At 41.6% G+C, this 6,929-nt stretch overlaps 1 protein-coding gene across 5 annotated transcripts in view; it reads right to left on the bottom strand.

The window, feature by feature from the left end:
* The window catches only part of bahcc1b (BAH domain and coiled-coil containing 1b), a 78,819-nt gene that overhangs the window by 66,138 nt on the left and 5,752 nt on the right, over positions 1 to 6,929 (bottom strand). Inside the window, exon 1 of one of the 5 annotated variants that reach the window (XM_016675041.1) lies at positions 3,948 to 4,037. The exons of 1 other annotated variant lie outside the window; for it this stretch is intronic. The gene's annotated coding sequence lies outside the window, so the exon portion shown is untranslated. Of the gene's footprint in view, positions 1 to 1,807; positions 2,076 to 3,900; positions 3,920 to 3,947; positions 4,038 to 6,929 lie in introns of those variants that run through there. 3 more of the 5 variants (XM_016675055.1, XM_016675043.1, XM_016675038.1) reach the window with 3 other exon arrangements.

Below are 6,929 nucleotides of genomic sequence, written 5' to 3'. Positions count from 1 at the left end.
TTTATTTATTTATTTATTTATTTATTTATTTATTTATTTATTTATTTATTTATTTATTTAAAGAGGAAAATTGACCACAGTTCATTGGAGCTAACAGATCCAGCTTTCATGAATGTGCGCGCCTTATGCGTAAAACCCTGACATATAACGTATAACCAAGAGTCTTTTCCCGAATTCAGAGCGCACTTAAATTATTAAATTTCCTTTTTGTTTGAGAGCCTATCTCTGTGGTGCATATCTGGTCGGCAGCGCTGGGAGAAATAAAAGGGTAAAAAAAAAATGTGTGAGGGGGGCGGTGGTGGTGGAAATGAACGCAGGCAAAATGGGCTCCTCACTTCTCTTTCTCCGGGGCCCTAAGGCTGTGAGAAACAATGGCCCTTCTCCGCGGGGGCATCAATCACACACCACTCTCCTCTCTGACGTTTGTCTATAGGTTTTTTACATTTTCGGCCCATAAACACACGTCTCAGGGTGTTTACATTCCACGTCAACAGAGAAGCCACTCAGGGCCCCCGTGTCCAACAACAATCTCCGACTCTAAATCCACGCAAACAGAACGGTACGAGCAAGACTTAAGAAAAAGAAAAAGAAAAAAAAACAAGAAAGAAAGATCGCTTTGGAGCTGTTGCGGTGTGCGTTTTAAAGCCAGCAAACGTGGAAAGGCTTCAGGACTTCCTACCATCAGACACACACCACCACACACAAAGAGACAGGGAAGAGGTCAAACTATCGTCAGACTAAAGTAACCCACCGCTGGTCAAGGCGACATTACATGAACTTTGCACAAAAAACAGAAAATCTGCAAAGGATTGTGGCTGACAGATCTCGTGCAGTTGCGGTTTCGGACAAAAAACAGAAAGCGTCTTTTGTGCTCTCTTTTTTATTTTTTAATAAGAATACATTAAACCATAAATATATTGACCTTTGCACACAAAAAAACAAAATAAATTATTTTAAAAAAAAGCTTTTAATTATTAAATTAGCTCGGGTTTTCGGAGATTTGCGTGTGTGTGTGTGTGTGTGTGTGTGTGTGTGTGTGTGTGTGTGTGTGTGTGTGTGTGTGTGTGTGTGTGGCGTGGTGAGAATATCCCGCTGCATTTGATCATTTTTAAATAAAATAAAGTCCAAAAGCAGAAGTGACGCACCGGGTGAGAAAAGCAAGAGGCCAGTCCGGAGCGGGGAGAGGCGAACCAGGGCTGCAGCCGAAGACAGCCCGGCGTTTTCCTCAGCGCTTAAAGCCGAGGGAAGGGAGCACTGCAGTCTTCACACACACACACACACACACACACACACACACACACACACACACACACACACACACACACACACATTACAGGAAACTATACGAAAACACTGAATTAACATTTTAAATTCAAGCTGTTCTGGCGATAAATGATTTAAAGAAACTGCAGGTAATTTGTGCTTTGAGGAGAGATCAAAACAAAAAGTGACACACACACACACGCACACACAGCTAAGTGCTGCTGCTGCACACTGGTCAGAAGATGGTGGTTAATATACGGGATGAACGCTTTAAAACACTGCTGTCTGTCGTTTAGATGAATCGGAATAAAGACTGTCGACAGGTTTTATCCCGCTTCTCCCCACCAGCCCGCATCTTCCAGTCTCCAGTTCTGTTTTACTGTAAAGGCGTCATTTCCCCCTCAGCCTTCCTTAGAAAGGTGAAGCCTAATTTTAAAGACGGCTAATTTAAGGTAACAGTCCCCTCTCCTCGGAAGAAGCGAACTAAACGCGATATTCGCCGCACGTACAACAGAAAGTGTAATGAAATCATTTGACGACTTACTGCTAACTTAGATCCGTTGCTCGGCGATGAGGGCTAAAAATGAAAGGAGGAAAGAAAGAAAAAAAAAGTAGAAAAATATTCAAAGTGAAAATCCCCGAGTCGCCCAGATGAAACATGTGGGATTGATTACATCCTAACGCTGCTGCCGCTGCAGACTGCGCTGGTGTGTGCGCTCAGCTGAGGTATGGGAGAGACGCATCATAGAAGTTCAGGCTTGTAGTGAATCGGGGCTCGTTCATGCAGCCGGAGACTCAGACACGCCGGGAGGAGGAGGAGGAGGGTGGAGAGGGGTGGAGGAGGGGGGAGGAGGTTGAAGGGGTGTGTGCGCGGGGAGGAGTGGACGCGCAGGCCTATTGGTTTGAGGACGACAATGTGAAAGCGTGCCCGTGAGGCGATCCCCCTCCTCCCCCGCAGCCCTATACGCACGCACGCACGCACGCACGCTCTCTCTCTTACACACACACAGAGAGCGAGAGCGAGAGAGAGAGAGAGAGAGAGAGAGAGAGAGAGAGAGAAGCACTACTACCACCACCACCACCGCTACCCTCCCTTCCGACGGTAAACATAGGCTGCTATTGGCTGCTGCCGGGAGCCAATGAGGGAACCTCCGGAACCGCGGAGCGAAACGGCGGGCGTTTGATTTGCAACCCTCGGCGCGCTGCGTGCTGGAGCAAATGCGAGGAGACAGGCGGCACAGCTCGGCGCTGCCTCTCACACACAGAGAGGAGCGGAGCAGGCGCGAGCCTGCGATAAACAGCATCCAGCTCTCATTCCGCGGGATCCCGCTGCAGCGGAGCTCCAAGTGGGTTCTGATTGGGCCCGGATCGTTCTTTTTGTCGCGTGTCGGCGGTGATGTGATCGTTTTATTTCCACTGATGCTCCTTTGGGGAAATGTACTTTTTACGTTTGATTTGAGCCCGCTGCACGTGTGTTCCCTGATTAAGCACAACATGTGTGCTCTGCCTGTAAAGGGGGAATTTTGTAGGATATTATATGGGTCGTTAAAACGATCTAAATATGAATAGGCCACATTAATTTGTGCTTGTCTTTATGCGCAGTGCTCACAATGTGCGAGTCCAAAACTTTGTACATATTACATCACAAGTGCAATATTTATTTTTTGCTTTAATTTGCTGACACTGGTGGTCACGCGGCTTTAAGCTTTAGTTCATTATCTATGGAGTTTCAGTGAAAAATGGGATTTGTTTTAACCACAAGGTTTTACCTTTTTCCCAAAGAGAGACATTCAATTTTCTGAAACAAAAGAAAGGGGGAAAAAAAAGAATTTTTCTAAATTATTCTGTCATATTTTCTGTAAATGAGCAGTAAAAAATGAAGGGAAATTAGACATTTACTTTGAAGAGCGTAAGGAACAGAAACCAGACTGTTCATTCCATGACTGCTTCTTGAACTCGCACTTAAACATGTGACAACCAACACAAACTGAACTCTTGACAAACATTTTAAGCTAGCTACTGCATGACTTGGGTCGATAACGATCACAGGTTGAGATGAAAGCTTCTGTTGAAGTTGTTGCGTGAACACGAATTCTACTTTAATGTTTTTGGTGAATTATCGACGGTGTCTGAACTTATGAATAATTAGTACAGGACAAAAGTGGTGTAACATGAATATGACGTTTGGATGACATTAGATGTAACCAATAAATTATTTAGGCCTACATATTACTTTAAAAATAGTTAAATACTTACATTGGTCACTTTATCTGGGCAATAAATCCTAAAAGGCAAACATATTGCTAAAAATTTAACCAATAACTGGTTTTTAATTTCATTCATCGTGTGCAGCGTCGTCTGGCTGTTTGGAAAGCTTCTGTCTTGTTAGCACTAGCTTAATGCTAATGGTAACGTCAAGTTTGCTAGCACGCTGTACTTCTTTTTGTCATTAAAAGTTGAATATTCTGAATTGGAAGTACAACAGGAATGTCACCTAATGTAGGAATTCACAATTATGTTGAAAATTTGAGGTTGCAGAGCAGTAAACCGGAAGCAGGCATAGTAAACTGTAACATATATTAGCTTAAACATGTACAACGAAGAGACATTGTTTCAGGCTTACATTGTTAATTGTACCAAAACAAACAACAGCACTGATGTTCCAACTTGCAAACAGAACTCACTTAACCCGCATTGGACGCCATTTCCTCATGTAATATGCCCTGAGATGTCCGAAACAACCGGAAGATATACCACTTGCCATCCAAACTCTTGTTGTCAGGGAAACGGTTTACATGGAAGCTCATTAGAAAATAATTTAAAAGTTTCTAATTATGCCAATAGAATTTTATATTATCACAAACCAAGTAATAAAAAATTAAACATGCGAACATTCGCTAAAATTTCAATTTTGTCCATTTGAGTGAGTACATTTCAAAAACCGGAAGGAATTTAACTAAATTGTCAACATAAATCTTTTAATCTTACATAATTTCTAACCATAACCGCTGATTGAGATTTACCCTAAGAAAGTGTATGCAAGTGCTTTCATCAGTTGTATTGTTTATATTTGGCCAGTTTGTTTTATCAGCGTATTGGGCGGACGTTTTCTTCTGCAGCCTTTTTTTTATGAAATAAGACTATTTTATAACCTACAATGTTTGTAATGCTTGTGACTACAATCACATGGGCATTTGAAGCAAATGATGCAATTTAAGTGCATTAAAGTTGAAACATGTGGTGAGCAACTCAGTTTGCCGCTTTCAGGCCTCTTATATTCATATTTCTTTATTTTCTAAAAGGGAAGTTAACAGAGGAAAAATCTAGATTCATTGTATAACATGTTTACTTATTTTTAAAAATAGTTACATTCGTTTATTTACAGTTACATGTGTTTGTGTCGTTTTGTTTTCTTTCACGGTGAGATACTTTTAATTAATTTAATTGGAAATTGTGTTACAGCTTTTAATTCCGCTTTGCCCTCTCTTCTCTGAAAACTTTTTGGAGGCACCCCAAAATTTTAATCCAAAACAAAACATTTGGCTTAATGAAGCCACATGTTGGGGAGGTTTATGTGTTACACGCAGAAGGCCAAAAAATAGTCAACTGTACATTTAAATTCCATATATTTACCTGTCTCTTGCTCCCCCCCACCCTTCTCTCTCGCTCGCTCTCTTTCACACACACAAACACACATACACACACAGTCACACAGGACAAATTGAATCAGTGCATAATTTGAAAGCGTTACTGTCCTCCGGGTTAGCCTAGCGCATGGTTCACTAATTTAGCCAATTAAAAGTGGAAGGATATGGGCTTATGTGTGTGCTTCCATGTCGAAATATATGAGCTGCTACGGGCTAATATTCCCGTGCAGCTTTTTTTGTTTATATCCGTCCAGGCAAAGGGTTAAAACTCCGGGGTTGTTCGGCCCAGCGAGACTTCTCATTGGCTGGCGAGTTGCCAGCAAGCTGTCAATCAATGAGTGTAAACAAGGCTCTGATTGGCTGTTGGCCAGTCCGCACTGGGCTGCCTGAAAAAAGCAATTACTGCCCCTGCGGTTTCAAGGCGCCCCCAGCGCCGAACGATGAAAGGAGATAAGGAGGGGCGGTTTCAAGGCGCCCTCCACCTCCCTCCGCACGGCGAACCCCGTTGGCCCCAGAGCAAAAGGAGAGTCAAGAGTGACTAAATCAAAGGGAAGACGGCAGAAAAAGGGGGGAAATTACACGTTGTATTAAACGTGGAGGCTAGATCCGCGCAACACAGCAGAAACAACTCGAGAGAGTGAAGGAAAAACAGGAAAACAGCGATGGCTCTGCCGAGAATTAGGGGGATTTTTTCACCCCCTCCAACAAATAGAGGAAGAAAAGTATTTTTGTTGTTGTTTTTGTTGTCGGTAAAGGGAGACGGCGGGGAAAATAGTAAGATTTCTCTCTTTAATGCCGAAAATACAGAAATTTAGATCCGCGTCCTAACGCTCACGTGAGCTCGCGAAGAAAATAAAATCTTTTTTTTGTTCTTTGTTTCTCTCTCTCTCCCTCTTTTTTTTATTGCCGGTGATTCAATAAGTGGAAATATCCGAGTTTAGGCCACACGGGAGCTTAAATAGTCGGTGAGTTGGAATAATAAACTAAATGATAAATGGCTTATAACGGTTCACGACCTGAACTTTAGTGAGAGCCTAAAATGACTTATTTTTTGATTGATTTTATATGTATTTCTAACAATGTAGCTGCATTGCAGAAAAAGTAATAAGCCACTATAAGAAGGAGTTTGGGGGGGAGGGAGTGATTCATTTTAGCACATATTAAGGTTTAATTATACACATTTATTTAAGAGAAATATTTTAAAAATGTTTACACTCTAACATGTTAGTTTTCCTCAAAAACAAAATCCTGAATTTAACTAAAGATATTTTTCAGTTGGCGGTTTACAGCAGAGAACAATCAGGCTGACGTGTTTCTATATATTAGTATCAACTTAATAAAAGTTATGAACTGTCACAAGCAGAGCTGGAGCTAAAGGTTTCTGTGCTGGAACAATAATTCAGGTCTTCATCAAGCTAAAACTATTAGCAGCAGCACTAACACGGAAGTCAAATTTGATATGAATTTTGTCACCATGTAAAATCTGGTGCAGTTTAATCCACTAAGATAACCGAACTGTGCAAACTGAATGCTGAGTTCATACATTAGATTTTACACTCCATCATAGTAAATTTACCAAGCTTTACTGTGTTAACAAACAGCACAGTTAGAAGCTGGTTGATTTATTTATCTCAGAATTTAAATAAGACAAAATAACATTTTCTAAAAAAAATTAAATATAAAAAAGTGAATTTTGGAATTTTACTTTTTGCCATTTATCTGTTGACCCACAACAACAACAACAACAACAACAACAACAACAACAACGAAACCACTTTCTACCCAAATAAAATGTTTGCTAATTCTTTGACCAGTTTATTTTTCCTTCCACCGGTTTGTTTTAACAGCGCAGCGTTAGAGCAGATCCCGCCGACTGCCTGCTTTTTTAGCTGAACTTGTCCAGAACTGACAACACGGAGCATGCACCTCATAAAGCACACACCCGGCCTGTTCCAGCTTACGTCCATTTACATTAAAATACAGACTCTGCAGCGCTGCGCTCCCCCCTCGCCCCCCGGC

The sequence above is a fragment of the Poecilia formosa genome, unplaced genomic scaffold, assembly GCF_000485575.1.
Source record: "Poecilia formosa unplaced genomic scaffold, Poecilia_formosa-5.1.2 Scaffold4, whole genome shotgun sequence".
Taxonomy (NCBI): Eukaryota; Metazoa; Chordata; class Actinopteri; order Cyprinodontiformes; family Poeciliidae; genus Poecilia; species Poecilia formosa.
Note: the sequence above shows the minus strand (reverse complement) of the source record. Positions and strands in the feature narration are given on the sequence as shown.